This window comes from Pseudophryne corroboree, chromosome 3 (assembly GCF_028390025.1).
Source record: "Pseudophryne corroboree isolate aPseCor3 chromosome 3, aPseCor3.hap2, whole genome shotgun sequence".
Taxonomy (NCBI): Eukaryota; Metazoa; Chordata; class Amphibia; order Anura; family Myobatrachidae; genus Pseudophryne; species Pseudophryne corroboree.
In genome coordinates, this window is record NC_086446.1 from 745338133 (window position 1) to 745357369 (window position 19237).

The window sequence follows — 19237 nt, forward strand, 5'->3', positions numbered from 1 at the left end:
TCTTCAGGGGCCCCCGTCTGCACCAATGGCAGTTCCGCCACAACGAAACTTGCTGAAGTTTTAAGTTGTCATTTAATGAATTCCAAGGGATAAGTTCAATTAGATGTTCTCATCACTGATGTGCAGTCGGGGCAGGCAGTGCCTCACCTGTCATTCTCCAGTATACGCCAGAGTTTTGAATCTAAAAATGAATAGAAAAATACAAATGATATAACTTCTAAATATCATCTTTGTATTATTGCATTAATTTTTATAGTAAAAAATCACCACCAAATCATATGGGATCCGGTCTGAAGATCGACAGTGTCTAGGTCGACAATGTTTAGGTCGACCACTATAGGTCGACAGTCACTAGGTCGACATGGATGGAAGGTCGACAGGGTTTCTAGGTCGACATGTGCTAGGTCGACAGGTCTAAAGGTCGACATGAGTTTTTCACATTTTTATTTTTTTTATTTTTTCATACTTAACGATCCACGTGGACTACGATTGGAACGGTAAAGTGTGCCGAGCGAAGTGGTAGCGGAGCGAAGGCACCATGCCCGAAGCATGGCAAGCGAAGCGAACCATGCGAGGGGACGCGGTGCACTAATTTGGGATCCCGGTCACTCTACGAAGAAAACGACACCAAAAAAAAAAAAATTCCTCATGTCGACCTTTAGACCTGTCGACCTAGCACATGTCGACCTAGAAACCCTGTCGACCTTACATCCATGTCGACCTAGTGGCTGTCGACCTATAGTGGTCGACCTAAACATTGTCGACCTAGATACTCTCGATAAAACGAACCACACCCAAATCATATATGTGTGTAAATCTAACTCTGATACTAGCCAGTGCCTCCCCAACCATTGACCTCACCGCACTTCACCGGTTGTCATCCCCGCAAGTAAGGTACTGCCAGACTTGCCGATCGTGTGTGAGATCGGACCTCGAGAGGGGCGTGTTCTGCTGGTGCTGTTGCCGCCTTGCCAGCGTTTGCACATCATTGCAACAGCAACTCGCCTCCTTTGTCCCCAATTATATTGACCCCCAAATGATAGTAGGACATGTCGTTACGGGATGAATCCTATTTGCCTGTTTTACTGCAAGTGCAAAGATGCAGCTCTCTCCAGTATGTAAATAATTCATTCTTATGTTGTTTACCTTTAGTGCATTACAAATGACATTTATCTAAGACTATGGTAGAGAAACATTATTGCAGTAAAAAAAGTTTTCTTGCCTCTGGAGTAAAATGTGCCACAAGAACCATATGTTAAATTTATATATTTCAGTTATCAATGCAGCAGTGAAGAGATAAACAATAGTTATTATTGCGTTAGAAACCTCAGCCCTGCCCTCTGTTGGCAAGATGTAGCATCACCGTTCCTTTGTTCCTTCATAGAAATACATAGTAATTTGTGTATTTATGCTCATACCGATAAGAGATTTCTCCTCTGGAAAGTCCTGAAAACAGAGAGGAGAGAGAATAAATTATTGCGACAGTTCAGTGAGTTTTTTTGTACTCGCTCTGATGGCAAACGGTAAATTCAGAGAAGCCTGGAGACTCCTAAGTTTCTGTTTTTTTCTACTTAGAATTGAAGAGCCAGTTTTTAATTAGTGAAATTAGTATGGTGCCCAATTGACATAAGTATAGTGATTTTAGGGGGTATTTATTTGCTAATTGCAGGTCATGCTGTTCGCTGACTGATCACACTGGTAAATGCTACTTGTGCGTGGGGGCTGAGTGTTACAAGAAAACGACAAAAAATACACCCAGAGTAAAGTTATATTTGCCTACTGCCCTGGAAGGCCCAAGAGACTCCCATATTATAAGGAGCCAGAGAGAGTCTCTACCCAGGGAGCAGGTACAGATCCACATCATCAGACAAACAATGGTAAATGCTCGATCATTCCTGGAGATAATTTGTATCAGGTGCTGGAAAGGGGGAGGGGTCACAGACAAACAGACAGAGGGGGGGGGGGTTGCAAATCCCACCCCTCTATTTCCCTTCAGCCACTAAAAATTACCTGTAACCATACCTGAACCTATCAGGTAATAGAAATTCAGAGAATAAGTTTACACATGTTTAGCTGCTGAGCCACTTCAAGGCTTCTCCGATGTCAGCTGTCCTAACACTACATAATAGCAGTACCCACATAGGGCCATGTAATTTGTCACATTAGGCCTCATGATAAAGGCTATTACTAAAACACGTCCAGACAGAGAGTTAACTTACCCAGGAGCCACCCCCAGGATCTCCCATTGGCACTACAAGGAACAGCATGCCTTCCAAATACTGCTCCCATTCAATACCTTTCATGCCTACTTCATGGTGAAATACTGTAGGTGGGTGGGTTGTTATGATAATAGTATTCCCTGGGTATTGTGTCTACTTGGCTCAACCCAAGGGCAGAAGGCATGAAGCTGTGACTTGCAGCATTGTGGCCTATAACGAAACGCAATTCACCATGCAGCACCTTCGATGAAAGAATTCTGCAGTACTTTCCCAAGCAAAGCAGGGAGAAGCTTATGTATCATGGAGAGCACTTTCCTTCAATAGCTAATGTTATCTCATGGTACTAGCCAATGCTGAGAACAGTTAAAGATGCTTTGTCAGAATATCATTTATATTTAACTTTTTTATTAACTGTTTTTGTTTTATGTTGTTTATTGTAGAATATGTCCAGGCTTCCGGTTCTAGTGCGGGTTCGGGTGCCGGTTAGCCGGCTGAGGCATTTCTCTTCTTGACACTTAATTGGTCAGGAAGGCAGCAAGGCTACTCTTAGGGGGAGATTCAAATGTTTGAAAAGTCAGTTGTGAGTGTTTATTCCTATCTAATAGACAGGAAAAAACAGGGTCTGGGACTCAGGGTCGACAACAAAAAGGTCGACACACCTTAGGTCGATGCCAATTGGTCGACACACCTTAGGTCGACGTGGACAAAAGGTCGCCATGGACAAAAGGTCGACAGGAACAAGGTCGACATGGAAAAAGGTCGACATGAGTTTTTTATGTTTTTTTGGTGTCGTTTTCTTCGTAGAGTGACCGGGAACCCCAATTAGTGCACCGCGTCCCCTCGCATGGCTCGCTTCGCTCGCCATGCTTCGGGCATGGTGCCTTCGCTCCACTTCGCTCGGCACAGATTACCGTTCCAATCGTAGTCCACGTATGAAAAGGTTCGAAAAAAGAAAAAAAACATAAAAAAACTCATGTCGACCTTTTTCCATGTCGACCTTGTTCCTGTCGACCTTTTGTCCATGGCGACCTTTAGTCCATGCCGACCTAAGGTGGGTCGACCAATTGGTGTCGACCTAAGGTGTGTCGACCTTTTTGTTGTCGACCTGGAGTCCGGATACCAAAAAACAGACACCCAGCCAACTTTTCACACATTTGAATCTCCCCCTTACTGTTGCAGTCCAGTGCCACAGGGGAACTGAGCACCACTGCAGCCACCCCAGTAACTGTTGTTTTGTCAAATTGTCCCAAAAATCTGTCTTTTACGGTCAATTGCGGCAAGTATTTCTTCCCATAGTCAGTATGAGGAGCAATGCTTAACTCTGCAATAAGTAAACAAATTTCAGGGTAATTCGGAGAAAGTCACTACAGGTTGAGTCTCCCATAAATACGAAAATCCGAACTCCAAAATATTCCAAAATCCAAAATTTTTGGAGCGGGACTGACACTTTTGATTTCTGATGGTTCAATGTACACAAACTCTCATGCACAAAATTGTGTGACCAGCCTCCACAGAGGATTGAAATACACAATTGTCTTGTGCAGTGTAATGCAACATATCTACCTTGTATAATACAAGTGCACAGTCTGGAAACTGATCCATAGAGGAAGGAGTGGGCCCTTGGGCAGTGGGGCCCACCGGTGGTTTCCCCTGCACCCCTGAGGGCCAGTCCGACCCTGGATCTCATTATGGTATGTAAATATTCCAAAATATGTAAAAATCTGAAATCCAAAATACTTCTCCCCCAAGCATTTCAGATATGGGAAACTTAACCTGTATAGCTTTGTGTGCATTAGGCATGGTGTACCAGTTAACAGAATCAGCCCTTACTGTATATGGAAAACCCTTCACACTTCAGATAATACATCTCCCGTAGGTGAATAACTGCAGACTCTGCTTCCCGTAGGTGAATAACTGCAGACTCTGCTTTCATGTCACTTTATTTGATTCACCATTTAGTATCTGTGGATCAGCAAAACCGATCAATTGCATCTGATAGTCTGTACGATAGAAGCGTAATACTAGATAAGGCCCACTCCTTTCCATCTACTTATTAAATCATTTGACCCTTGCCCGCTTTCATGATTAAACAGCTCTGCCGGTACATCAGCCTTGACTGCAGCGTCCCGCTGTTACATGGTAAATATGGTTTCCCTGCAATGAATTAATATATGTAATGTCGCTGTCAGGGTCATGCTGCAACTTTAATCATAGATGACTACAAATGTGTCCAGTCCTGCAGGACAATCCTGTACTGATTATGATGTGGGAATAACGACCTCACAAGCCATCCTTGCACAGTTACCTCTGAATTTCCTATCCTAGTTATTCTTAGCACGGGGATTGATTGAAGTTTTTATGCTGGAAAGTTGGAAACATGTTCTTCCTCCCCTCATTGTATTTCTTTTTGCAACACGAAAGCGTTGAAAGAGATTGATCCTTCTGAGGCCGTCAGATTTTAGCTATATGCTGGATTTTTTTCTGGCAATGTCTGGTTTTATACAAGAGCCAACCGCTATAGTACCGTAAATACATCTGATTATATCTCACATAGATTTAAAAAAAATTGTCTCGTTGCTTCTCTTCCATTTTATTTATTATTTTGTCACCTTTACAGTCACGGTACGTGTATTTGTGTTTTTTACCAAGAATCTTGTTAGTAATGATCTAATTATTAACCGAAAAACATAGTATATACTCTAGTTCTGGCTTTAGCTAATCCAAGATTCCATTATCCCTTTCTTTTTCTTTAAACGCTTCATATTTCACATTTGAAATAATGGTCAAAGGACCAAAGACTCTAAAGAGCTGTCAGAAAAGGGCAAAAAATAAAACTCCCTATTCTCCGCTACTGAGAAAAATACCTAATAACAAGGTCTATAGTTTCAAAGAGTAATAGAAAAATGTCCATTATATCAAAAAATATATATATGTATTTGTCCAAAACCGTATGCTCCAATGGGGAAAAGAGGACCGGACATTGATCTTGAATGGAGAATACTTACTTATGGAAGGTCAGCCTGTTTCCTCCCTGCAGAGTGAGTCCAGGTTTCTTACTGTATGTTCCGCATAGGTTTCAAAGAGATCTGAATGTTCCTAAAAACCTACAGAGCACAAAATAAGTATCTTAGACAAAAAATAAAAGGCGTAAAGTGGGTAAAAAAGCAACCGGCTCTTATTACACCATTTTGCAAAGTGCTAAATACCGTAATTACCCTTTTGAACTACTGTAAAAAGACCATTCAGTCCCGAAGTCTGTAGAACTAACGGGGATCACTTCAGGTTGAGATAAAGCCTTTCTGTAAAACTGTACATTGGATTTATTAGAAATACTGCAGTGCAGAGATTAAGAGGATGATATAGATGTTCTGTGAGCACAAGTATAAGAATTTATCTGAAGTGCCAGGAAGTGAATGTGGAATAAAATGCTTACTGTGTTAGGTCGGATTGAAATGCAAGCTCTGAAGTCTACATTAAAATTTAGGTCATACGTTAAGATTTGAAAACTTTCATCTCAGCACTCACATAAAATAAACGCAATTTTTTTTTAAATTTATTAGTCAATACATTTAAGCTTGCAGCCCTCGTCAAGAGACCCCTTATTCTGTCACTCAGAATTTTAAACCTAGTAACTGCTATCACATCAGAGTTAATCCTAAAGTATGCTAACTGGTTTAGAGCTCACCTGCCGACTGACTTATGGCTTTTAAAACATGAGAAAGTCACCAAGCATAGCAGCTGTAAAACTATTAGGAAATCAGCTGACACAGGTTAAAATAAATGAGTTTACACAGTGGTTCATTGGCTGTAAAGCCCCATTGCCTGGTTCTTATCTATTTATTTATTATCTTCTCTCTCTATTTCTCCCCATCCATATCTCTCATCACCACCCCCCCATCCCACTGTAGTCTTTCTACTACCTTTTCCTCATCCCAACCTCTCCATCTCCCATCCCCGCTACTGTATATGTATCACTGCCCCCTCACTCTCTGCTGTGACATCACTGAGACTGGCTGAAAGGGTCGAACTTCATAACAACTGACCAACTCCTTACTTTCCAACGTGACAGCATATGTTGTTTTTTTTTTTTAGCAGCAGTCGATAAACTTGTATATAGATTACAAGGTGTGGCTATTATATAAAGAGAATGATGGAAAAGAAAGAAGTCACATGGTGCTAGGTCTGTCGAGTTCTATCACTGCAATCTGCAGCGCCATGTGTTATGTGTTATGGACACATATAAATGTGGAAATAGCATCTGCAACTGTAGTCAAAGAAAGAAACCGGAATGAGGATGAGGGGCTGTGCTGTAGCACAATGTGTATAAGGGGCTCTGCCCTCTGGCATAATGTGTATAATGGGCACTACTGTGAGGGATAATGTAGATTGGTACTATTCTCTTGCCACGCCTCATCCCCATAAAGTCATTTAGTTTTTCGAATGGGTGGGGGAGGGGGGGGGCAGATTGCTTAAAATTTAAGCACTGATCTCTCCGTGTGTACCCGACTTTAGTCTGTATCTAGAACTAGATATGAACACATGCCATGCAGGGGTATGACCTTCCTTAACCTGAGACTTCTACATTACAACATACAATAGTCTTAATCAGGTTCATGTAAACATCTATCTGACCAGTTTTTATATTTGTGCATTGCTGATTGGCTGGTGTGTTATCACCTTCCACTTATCAATCAGCTCCTAACTGTCATTGTTCAAACCTGTAATGATTGTCTGGTGCGTTATCACCTTTCACTTATTGCTGCTTTATCACTTCTCCGGGTTAATACATCTGCCCCTGAGTATGTAAATAAGAAGTACAGATGGATTTATTTGTCTTTAACTACAACTAAATATTACACAGTTCTTCTGTATATTTTCCAGGATGGGAAGAGGTAACGGAGAATAGAGAAACCACTATTCTCTTTCCTCCCAGATGCAGTAGTTCTCCTTCTGCTGAAAGCACTTTGCTGCATTGTTGTGTTTGTTATGGTGAATCACTGCAGATATAAATAGAAAAGTATGAATGTAACAGTAATCAGCCTCCGCTATGGGCTCCTTTATAGAAGCTTGTACAGACACGCTTTATCTGATCGCAGCTCACAGTATATAGCTTCAGCTGGAAGCACTGAGTACAGTACATGCTGCATATTGAGCTGCAGCATAAAGGACAAATAAACCCATTGTGTCCCAGACAGAATACAAAGAATCCCAGACATTAACAAGTAATATGCAGTCACTCACCCCCATATACACCGGTCATATACATTTCCTGCAGTCACCTGCTTGCCCGTTCTCCTTCACTGTGTAACCTGTACCCATAGCCAGATTAAGGGGGGATGTAGGGCATACTGTACCCCGGCTCCCCTCTGTCAGGGCCCCCCCCCTGGGCCAGAACACACTGACATCACTAACTTTCCCTTTTAATGCAGCAGCACAACCAGACAGCCAGAAGGTGAGCAGGACAGCATGCAGTGCAGGCAGAGACACAGGAGTATCCGCTTTCAAGAACTATCGACAGAGCTTCCCAACCAGAGGAGAGATGGGAGGGTGGAGAGAGTTGTAAGTGACACAGAGTGTCAGAGCTCTCTCCACACCTGGGTGCCTGAGTCCTGTATAACTTGTTATCTAATGAGGGTCTAGACACACACACACACACACACACACACACACACACACACACACACACACACACACACACACACAGACCTCCTGAGTCCTATCCCAGTGTGTAAGTAGTACAGAGGCTGCTGCTAAGTTTGCATGTGACAAGATAAAATATACATTTTATTTTTCTGTTTTAAGGTTGTTTAAGTTGTCTTTGTTCCACTACAAGAACATTTTATAAAATAGTTGTCTTTCAATTAGGTGGAGCTATAAACAGTACCTAGGCATTATTAAACTAATTAAAAATCAAATATACACCATTGGGCTAAATTTAATCCATAGATCCCAACATGACCTATTCCAAGAGGGGCAACATGCTCTCTACCTGGACTTCCTTCTTAAGTTATGATTGCAATCACCTGTGTTGAAATACCTTTCTTATCAATGAAATAGTTCAACACAGGTGACTACAATCAGATATTAAGAGGGAAGTCCATGTAAAGAGTATTATGTCCCTCTTGGAATAGGTAATGTTGGGAGGTATGCACAATCTTATATAGAGCCCCCCCCCCCCTTCCATCGGGGCCCCCCTGTCTAAAGTGCCCCGGGCACCCCCAAGGCTTAATCCGGCCCTGCCTGTACCCACCTGTTACACATCACCGTCCTTCTGGTTACAGTATAAAATGTCACCTGGGAACTAGTTACCCACTTTTAGGAGGGGGGGGGGGGGGCACACGCCATGAAGCCTGTTGTTTTGGGTGCCCTGCAGCTATAGCTGTGATATTTTACAGCACAGAAGAATTCACCACGCTACAGGCAATCAGTCATGATGCTCCCAGAGGTCCAATGCCCAATGTGTCACATCACTATTGTCACGGTCCCGGTCATGTTACGTGCGGGCCCTCAGCTGCCAGTGTGTTGCACAGTGTTGTCGTTTCGCAAAGTCACCACCAGTGCTACACATGTCTGCCCTTTAATATAGGGACAGATATAGCAAGCCTTCTAAAGAGTGCAGAAGTAGACCAATGGAAAAGTTGCCATAGCAACAACCAATCATCTTCTGCCTACCGTTTTAAAGAATGATCTTAATAAATGCTATGGCACTAGTCCACTTCTGTAGTCTGTAGGAGTGTTGATACATCTACCCCTTAGTTCATAGAAATTGTATTTTTATAGTATTGTAAGTTACAGCACAAGCTACAGGCTACAGCTGATCTTCTGACATGCGTGAACCAGGAATATGCAGTACAAAGCTGACCACCCACCTGTTAGAAAACCACACAGTTTGAAATTTTACATTTGCATGCTTCATGGAGTTCTGGGCCATTCCTTCCAGCAGGAGAGGAGTGAACCCCATCTCAGGCCAATGGCAGATTCGGGGGGGGGGGGGGGGGGTGTTTCTGCTCTCTCCTTGTCTGATGAACCGCACACCCATCGGTCTGCTGTGCTGCTTTATAGCAACTAGCTGTAGTGTGCGGGGGTGAAAGTGTTACACTCTGAATACCCCCTTTCCCCCTCCAGCCCTCCGGGATCCACCTCTGCCTCAGTCGGCACCATTCTTGGGGTGGCAGAGAGAAGGTTCTCCACTCACCACATCCCCCAATGAACACTCATTCTTTAATAACCACTTGGGACAACATAAGTTTGTCTCCAATCCAAGAGTAGCACAGTGGTTAGCATTGGAGTCATTCCTTTGATAGCCCTATCTGGGTGCAGTTTGGTTGTTCTCCCAATGTTTGCTTGTGTTTCCTTCCACATGTTAATTGGCTGCTGTCACAGTGGAACCAGAGTGTGTGTCACAAGTTGGTCCTTGATGGTCTCAACTGGTGTGCTGAGAGGAGGAGTTACTGACTGAGAAGGCGGCAGCAGAGGAGGTGGGCATATGTAGGTCTTCTTCATACACTAGCTAACTCCGGATGTTGACCCCCTCCCCAGGAGATATGAGCTTTGTGGCCCTTGGGAAGCGGGATGCAGCCCTCAGGTCAGGTATCCGATAGTTAGTAGAAGTACAAGAGATCATAATTGATATAGTAGGTGCTAGAAGATGACAATCAATATTAATCACTGCTGTAGTTCACTGGAGAATACTTGAAGACAATCAATGTTAATGTTGGAGATCACTGAAGATAACCAATGGCAATCAATACTGGAGAATACTTGAAGACAATCGTTATTAATCGATGTTGGAGATCACTGAAGATAACCGATGTCAGTTTTGACTGGAGAATACTTGAAGGCAATGTTAATTGATGTTGGAGATCACTGAAGATAACCAATGGCACTCAGTACTGGAGAATTCTTGAATACAACTGATGTTAATCGATGTTTGAGATCACTGAAGATAACCGATGGCAATCGGTACTGACAGTACTTGAAGACAGCCAATGTAATTGATGTTGGAGATCACTGAAGATAACCGATGGCAATGGGTACTGGAGAATACGTGAAGACAATTGCTGGTTAACCAATGCTGGGAAGCACTGGAGATCCTAGTGGAGACACAGTACAGAGCCTGGGAGCTGCAAACAGGAGTTTGCAGTTTCTAGAGGAAGAAGTTGTTCAGGTGACTTCCTGTTCCCATAATCCTGCTTATATACTGACAGGTAACTTGACATTGGTGGAGAAAGTCAGCTGAGATACATCAGGAATCTCATTGGTGGACAGTCCAGTCAGCTGACAGAGCAGCATGGCCGCCCACATGCCCGCATCAACATGGAACCCTGCCATAGAGCACTCCGCAGAAGTCCCACTGAACTCCAGAGGGAGTAGCCAGCGCGGCCACCAGCTGCCTCACCTGGCGTCTTATCACACAACCGATCAGAGGAAGCCGTTGCTTCGGTGAGTAACGGGCGATCCCAGGCTGGATCCTGACAGTGTGTGGTAGAAAATTTAGAATGCAAGTTCCTCTGATTAAGGGACATATGTGAATAAATACATATTCTCCATACAGAACTTGGTGACACTATAATAAATAATGATGATGAATAATTACAGCACCCAGCAAAACCCTACAAATTAGAGATAATAAAAAGTTGAACTTGGTGGACCTGTCTCTTTTTTCTCATTTTTACTTTATTAATGACATAACACAATGTAACTATGTAATACATGTATTTTGTGGTAAATAGTAAAACCCCTCCAAAGTTCCTGAAAATATAGTACAGGCAGAGAAACTTGTAGGCACTGTAGTAAAACCATACTCCAGAATGACTCTCTTTCTGACCAACAAAGTATGATATCTATAGTTGAGGAAGTACAATGGGAGGAAGGGAAAGGGGGGGACATAGGCGTACAGTAGGTTTAGCTGGAATTGACACGCAAAAGCTACTGGAGCAACAATTTCAGTCATGATGGATCACAGGATGTCTTATAAGATGGACTAGAGACCTTTTTCTAACAAGTCTAAAGAACAGGTACTTGCTTTCATAGTCCGTTTGATATAATTTATAGAGTTAGGCAGTTTCCCGGTATTATGCACCAAGAATGAATTGCCCATAGGCATCACCGAAAGTATTTTACGGAGACTGGACGGTTATGAGGCTATGAAGCCATTAAAAAAAAAAAAAAAACGTACTTAACCTGGTTCTAATTCGGGGCCACTAGGCTATAAGTGTCTGTCTTGTCATTGACATATTACTTGTGCTTCTCTGTCACCTCCTCCGCCTCCCCCCTCCCCCCCACACACACATTCCTGCCACTCCCCGCCATCCTCTCCCTGGCTCTCTTTTGTGTTCACACCATGTACATGGTGTTATTAGGGATTGGCTACCTTGTCCCTGCTGCTATGCTGCTGTCTTTCGTTGGGTCCTGTGTGCTGGCTGGTTGCCACGTAAGGCTGCAGGACAATTGGACTCAAGACAGGGTCCATGCCTCATCCTAGCCGGTACCCCCACAACTGAGTGAGCAGTACAGTAGAAGACAGGTCTTCTGAATACTGTACATATATGTTCTGATGATGTACAGTATAGGAAGGACATATAAATATACACAGAAATAAAGGGCACATGGAAGACATGAATATAGAAAATAGTAAAAAAAAAAAAAAAAATATATATATATATATTCTAAAGCTAAAATAATAGCTGTTAGAATTATAGACAGGGCTGTCATCTGGGGGACTGCCGGGAATGAAGTCCTGGGCCCCCGACAGAGAGGGGGGCGCACATTTCTGACACATGGAGCTGCACCAGGCTGTGTGCAGGTAGGACTTCTTAAAATCAAGCCTTTCCTGAACATCAGTGAGTTGTTCCTGCAGGTCTACGGCGCTACACCGATGTGTGACATCACATAGGGTGCAGCACCACGGCACAGCACTGCATATTTTGTTGGTTCCAAGCCCCACAATATCTGATGGTAGCCCTGTGTATAGAAGTGGTGTACTGTTAATAGAGATGAGCGGGTTCGGTTTCTCTGAAACCGAACCCGCACGAACTTCATGTTTTTTTCACGGGTCCGAGCAGACTCGGATCCTCCCGCCTTGCTCGGTTAACCCGAGCGCGCCCGAACGTCATCATGACGCTGTCGGATTCTCGCGAGACTCGGATTCTATATAAGGAGCCGCGCGTCGCCGCCATTTTCACACGTGCATTGAGATTGATAGGGAGAGGACGTGGCTGGCGTCCTCTCCATTAGAAATTAGATTAGAAGAGAGAGAGAGATTGTGCAGAGTCAGACAGAGTTTACCACAGTGACCAGTGCAGTTGTTGTTAGTTAACTTTTATTTATTTTAATATATATCCGTTCTCTGCTATATCCGTTCTCTGCCTGAAAAAAAACGATACACAGCAGCAGCCAGTCACACAGTGTGACTCAGTCTGTGTGCACTCAGCTCAGCCCAGTGTGCTGCACATCAATGTATAAAAGGCAAAGCTTATAATAATTGTGGGGGAGACTGGGGAGCACTGCAGGTTGTTATAGCAGGAGCCCCCAGGAGTACATAATATTATATTAATTTAAAATTAAACAGTGCACACTTTTGCTGCAGGAGTGCCACTGCCAGTGTGACTAGTGGTGACCAGTGCCTGACCACCAGTATAGTAGTATATTCATTGTTGTATGTATTGTATACTATCTCTTTATCAACCAGTCTATATTAGCAGCAGACACAGTACAGTGCGGTAGTTCACGGCTGTGGCTACCTCTGTGTCGGCAGTCGGAACTCGGCAGGCAGTCCGTCCATCCATAATTGTATTACAATATATACCACCTAACCGTGGTATTTTTTTTTCTTTCTTTATACCGTCATAGTGTCATACTAGTTGTTACGAGTATACTACTATCTCTTTATCAACCAGTGTACAGTGCGGTAGTTCACGGCTGTGGCTACCTCTGTGTCGGCAGTCGGCAGGCAGTCCGTCCATCCATAATTGTATTATTATTATAATATATACCACCTAACCGTGGTTTTTTTTCCATTCTTTATACCGTCGTCATAGTGTCATACTAGTTGTTACGAGTATACTACTATCTCTTTATCAACCAGTGTACAGTGCGGTAGTTCACGGCTGTGGCTACCTCTGTGTCGGCAGTCGGCAGGCAGTCCGTCCATCCATAATTGTATTATTATTATAATATATACCACCTAACCGTGTTTTTTTTTCCATTCTTTATACCGTCGTCATAGTGTCATACTAGTTGTTACGAGTATACTACTATCTCTTTATCAACCAGTGTACAGTGCGGTAGTTCACGGCTGTGGCTACCTCTGTGTCGGCAGTCGGCAGGCAGTCCGTCCATCCATAATTGTATTATTATTATAATATATACCACCTAACCGTGGTTTTTTTTCCATTCTTTATACCGTCGTCATAGTGTCATACTAGTTGTTACGAGTATACTACTATCTCTTTATCAACCAGTGTACAGTGCGGTAGTTCACGGCTGTGGCTACCTCTGTGTCGGCAGTCGGCAGGCAGTCCGTCCATCCATAATTGTATTATTATTATAATATATACCACCTAACCGTGGTTTTTTTTTCATTCTTTATACCGTCGTCATAGTGTCATACTAGTTGTTACGAGTATACTACTATCTCTTTATCAACCAGTGTACAGTGCGGTAGTTCACGGCTGTGGCTACCTCTGTGTCGGCAGTCGGCAGGCAGTCCGTCCATCCATAATTGTATTATTATTATAATATATACCACCTAACCGTGGTTTTTTTTCCATTCTTTATACCGTCGTCATAGTGTCATACTAGTTGTTACGAGTATACTACTATCTCTTTATCAACCAGTGTACAGTGCGGTAGTTCACGGCTGTGGCTACCTCTGTGTCGGCAGTCGGCAGGCAGTCCGTCCATCCATAATTGTATTATTATTATAATATATACCACCTAACCGTGGTTTTTTTTCCATTCTTTATACCGTCGTCATAGTGTCATACTAGTTGTTACGAGTATACTACTATCTCTTTATCAACCAGTGTACAGTGCGGTAGTTCACGGCTGTGGCTACCTCTGTGTCGGCAGTCGGCAGGCAGTCCGTCCATCCATAATTGTATTATTATTATAATATATACCACCTAACCGTGGTTTTTTTTCCATTCTTTATACCGTCGTCATAGTGTCATACTAGTTGTTACGAGTATACTACTATCTCTTTATCAACCAGTGTACAGTGCGGTAGTTCATGGCTGTGGCTACCTCTGTGTCGGCAGTCGGCAGGCAGTCCGTCCATCCATAATTGTATTATTATTATAATATATACCACCTAACCGTGGTTTTTTTATACCACCTAACCGTGGCAGTCCGTCCATAATTGTATACTAGTAAACTATCCAATCCATCCATCTCCATTGTTTACCTGAGGTGCCTTTTAGTTCTGCCTATAAAATATGGAGAACAAAAAAGTTGAGGTTCCAAAATTAGGGAAAGATCAAGATCCACTTCCACCTCGTGCTGAAGCTGCTGCCACTAGTCATGGCCGAGACGATGAAATGCCAGCAACGTCGTCTGCCAAGGCCGATGCCCAATGTCATAGTACAGAGCATGTCAAATCCAAAACACCAAATATCAGAAAAAAAAGGACTCCAAAACCTAAAATAAAATTGTCGGAGGAGAAGCGTAAACTTGCCAATATGCCATTTACCACACGGAGTGGCAAGGAACGGCTGAGGCCCTGGCCTATGTTCATGGCTAGTGGTTCAGCTTCACATGAGGATGGAAGCACTCAGCCTCTCGCTAGAAAACTGAAAAGACTCAAGCTGGCAAAAGCACCGCAAAGAACTGTGCGTTCTTTGAAATCCCAAATCCACAAGGAGAGTCCAATTGTGTCGTTTGCGATGCCTGACCTTCCCAACACTGGACGTGAAGAGCATGCGCCTTCCACTATTTGCATGCCCCCTGCAAGTGCTGGAAGGAGCACCCGCAGTCCAGTTCCTGATAGTCAGATTGAAGATGTCAGTGTTGAAGTACACCAGGATGAGGAGGATATGGGTGTTGCTGGCGCTGGGGAGGAAATTGACCAGGAGGATTCTGATGGTGAGGTGGTTTGTTTAAGTCAGGCACCCGGGGAGACACCTGTTGTCCGTGGGAGGAATATGGCCGTTGACATGCCAGGTGAAAATACCAAAAAAATCAGCTCTTCGGTGTGGAGGTATTTCACCAGAAATGCGGACAACAGGTGTCAAGCCGTGTGTTCCCTTTGTCAAGCTGTAATAAGTAGGGGTAAGGACGTTAACCACCTCGGAACATCCTCCCTTATACGTCACCTGCAGCGCATTCATAATAAGTCAGTGACAAGTTCAAAAACTTTGGGTGACAGCGGAAGCAGTCCACTGACCAGTAAATCCCTTCCTCTTGTAACCAAGCTCACGCAAACCACCCCACCAACTCCCTCAGTGTCAATTTCCTCCTTCCCCAGGAATGCCAATAGTCCTGCAGGCCATGTCACTGGCAAGTCTGACGAGTCCTTTCCTGCCTGGGATTCCTCCGATGCATCCTTGCGTGTAACGCCTACTGCTGCTGGCGCTGCTGTTGTTGCCGCTGGGAGTCGATGGTCATCCCAGAGGGGAAGTCGTAAGCCCACTTGTACTACTTCCAGTAAGCAATTGACTGTTCAACAGTCCTTTGCGAGGAAGATGAAATATCACAGCAGTCATCCTACTGCAAAGCGGATAACTGAGTCCTTGACAACTATGTTGGTGTTAGACGTGCGTCCGGTATCCGCCGTTAGTTCACAGGGAACTAGACAATTTATTGAGGCAGTGTGCCCCCGTTACCAAATACCATCTAGGTTCCACTTCTCTAGGCAGGCGATACCGAGAATGTACACGGACGTCAGAAAAAGACTCACCAGTGTCCTAAAAAATGCAGTTGTACCCAATGTCCACTTAACCACGGACATGTGGACAAGTGGAGCAGGGCAGGGTCAGGACTATATGACTGTGACAGCCCACTGGGTAGATGTATGGACTCCCGCCGCAAGAACAGCAGCGGCGGCACCAGTAGCAGCATCTCGCAAACGCCAACTCTTTCCTAGGCAGGCTACGCTTTGTATCACCGCTTTCCAGAATACGCACACAGCTGAAAACCTCTTACGGCAACTGAGGAAGATCATCGCGGAATGGCTTACCCCAATTGGACTCTCCTGTGGATTTGTGGCATCGGACAACGCCAGCAATATTGTGTGTGCATTAAATATGGTCAAATTCCAGCACGTCCCATGTTTTGCACATACCTTGAATTTGGTGGTGCAGAATTTTTTAAAAAACGACAGGGGCGTGCAAGAGATGCTGTCGGTGGCCAGAAAAATTGCGGGACACTTTCGGCGTACAGGCACCACGTACAGAAGACTGGAGCACCACCAAAAACTACTGAACCTGCCCTGCCATCATCTGAAGCAAGAAGTGGTAACGAGGTGGAATTCAACCCTCTATATGCTTCAGAGGTTGGAGGAGCAGCAAAAGGCCATTCAAGCCTATACAATTGAGCACGATATAGGAGATGGAATGCACCTGTCTCAAGTGCAGTGGAGAATGATTTCAACGTTGTGCAAGGTTCTGATGCCCTTTGAACTTGCCACACGTGAAGTCAGTTCAGACACTGCCAGCCTGAGTCAGGTCATTCCCCTCATCAGGCTTTTGCAGAAGAAGCTGGAGGCATTGAAGAAGGAGCTAACACGGAGCGATTCCGCTAGGCATGTGGGACTTGTGGATGCAGCCCTTAATTCGCTTAACAAGGATTCACGGGTGGTCAATCTGTTGAAATCAGAGCACTACATTTTGGCCACCGTGCTCGATCCTAGATTTAAAGCCTACCTTGGATCTCTCTTTCCGGCAGACACAGGTCTGCTGGGGTTGAAAGACCTGCTGGTGACAAAATTGTCAAGTCAAGCGGAACGCGACCTGTCAACATCTCCTCCTTCACATTCTCCCGCAACTGGGGGTGCGAGGAAAAGGCTCAGAATTCCGAGCCCACCCGCTGGCGGTGATGCAGGGCAGTCTGGAGCGACTGCTGATGCTGACATCTGGTCCGGACTGAAGGACCTGACAACGATTACGGACATGTCGTCTACTGTCACTGCATATGATTCTCTCAACATTGATAGAATGGTGGAGGATTATATGAGTGACCGCATCCAAGTAGGCACGTCACACAGTCCGTACTTATACTGGCAGGAAAAAGAGGCAATTTGGAGGCCCTTGCACAAACTGGCTTTATTCTACCTAAGTTGCCCTCCCACAAGTGTGTACTCCGAAAGAGTGTTTAGTGCCGCCGCTCACCTTGTCAGCAATCGGCGTACGAGGTTACATCCAGAAAATGTGGAGAAGATGATGTTCATTAAAATGAATTATAATCAATTCCTCCGCGGAGACATTGACCAGCAGCAATTGCCTCCACAAAGTACACAGGGAGCTGAGATGGTGGATTCCAGTGGGGACGAATTGATAATCTGTGAGGAGGGGGATGTACACGGTGATATATCGGAGGGTGAAGATGAGGTGGACATCTTGCCTCTGTAGAGCCAGTTTGTGCAAGGAGAGATTAATTGCTTCTTTTTTGGGGGGGGGTCCAAACCAACCCGTCATATCAGTCACAGTCGTGTGGCAGACCCTGTCACTGAAATGATGGGTTGGTTAAAGTGTGCATGTCCTGTTTTGTTTATACAACATAAGGGTGGGTGGGAGGGCCCAAGGATAATTCCATCTTGCACCTCTTTTTTCTTTTCTTTTTCTTTGCATCATGTGCTGATTGGGGAGGGTTTTTTGGAAGGGACATCCTGCGTGACACTGCAGTGCCACTCCTAGATGGGCCCGGTGTTTGTGTCGGCCACTAGGGTCGCTAATCTTACTCACACAGCTACCTCATTGCGCCTCTTTTTTTCTTTGCGTCATGTGCTGTTTGGGGAGGGTTTTTTGGAAGGGACATCCTGCGTGACACTGCAGTGCCACTCCTAGATGTGCCCGGTGTTTGTGTCGGCCACTAGGGTCGCTAATCTTACTCACACAGTCAGCTACCTCATTGCGCCTCTTTTTTTCTTTGCGTCATGTGCTGTTTGGGGAGGGTTTTTTGGAAGGGCCATCCTGCGTGACACTGCAGTGCCACTCCTAGATGGGCCCGGTGTTTGTGTCGGCCACTAGGGTCGCTAATCTTACTCACACAGCTACCTCATTGCGCCTCTTTTTTTCTTTGCGTCATGTGCTGTTTGGGGAGGGTTTTTTGGAAGGGCCATCCTGCGTGACACTGCAGTGCCACTCCTAGATGGGCCCGGTGTTTGTGTCGGCCACTAGGGTCGCTAATCTTACTCACACAGCTACCTCATTGCGCCTCTTTTTTTCTTTGCGTCATGTGCTGTTTGGGGAGGGTTTTTTGGAAGGGACATCCTGCGTGACACTGCAGTGCCACTCCTAGATGGGCCCGGTGTTTGTGTCGGCCACTAGGGTCGCTTATCTTACTCACACAGCGACCTCGGTGCAAATTTTAGGACTAAAAATAATATTGTGAGGTGTGATGTGTTCAGAATAGGCTGAAAATGAGTGTAAATTATGTTTTTTGAGGTTAATAATACTTTGGGATCAAAATTACCCCCAAATTCTATGATTTAAGCTGTTTTTTAGGGTTTTTTGAAAAAAACACCCGAATCCAAAACACACCCGAATCCGACAAAAATAATTCGGTGAGGTTTTGCCAAAACGCGTTCGAACCCAAAACACGGCCGCGGAACCGAACCCAAAACCAAAACACAAAACCCGAAAAATTTCAGGCGCTCATCTCTAGTACTGTACACGTACGGTATCTAAGAAAACAGTTATATTAATTGATGAGAACAAATATATAAAGAGTAAGCAGGCATCCAGGTTTATGGTTGATCAGTAAAAAGGTAATATGAGCCTGAAAATATGTATATCTTTATACATAAATAGCATTTACATGACTATATAGGCAACTGGATACATAAATAGCATTTACATGAC

The 19237-nt window shown here is 44.3% G+C and overlaps 1 protein-coding gene and 1 long non-coding RNA gene across 6 annotated transcripts in view; one reads left to right on the plus strand and one right to left on the minus strand.

Annotated features, from left to right (window-relative positions):
- CRTAC1 (cartilage acidic protein 1) overlaps positions 1 to 19237 on the plus strand; it is a 1057458-nt gene that overhangs the window by 488998 nt on the left and 549223 nt on the right. The gene's annotated exons all lie outside the window — the stretch shown is intronic.
- LOC135058225 (uncharacterized) lies at positions 74 to 7594 on the minus strand. Its single transcript, XR_010244691.1, has 4 exons — positions 7461 to 7594; positions 5225 to 5323; positions 1419 to 1446; positions 74 to 181 (listed from the first exon to the last, which is right to left on the minus strand). It is a non-coding gene; the product is annotated as an uncharacterized LOC135058225 (long non-coding RNA).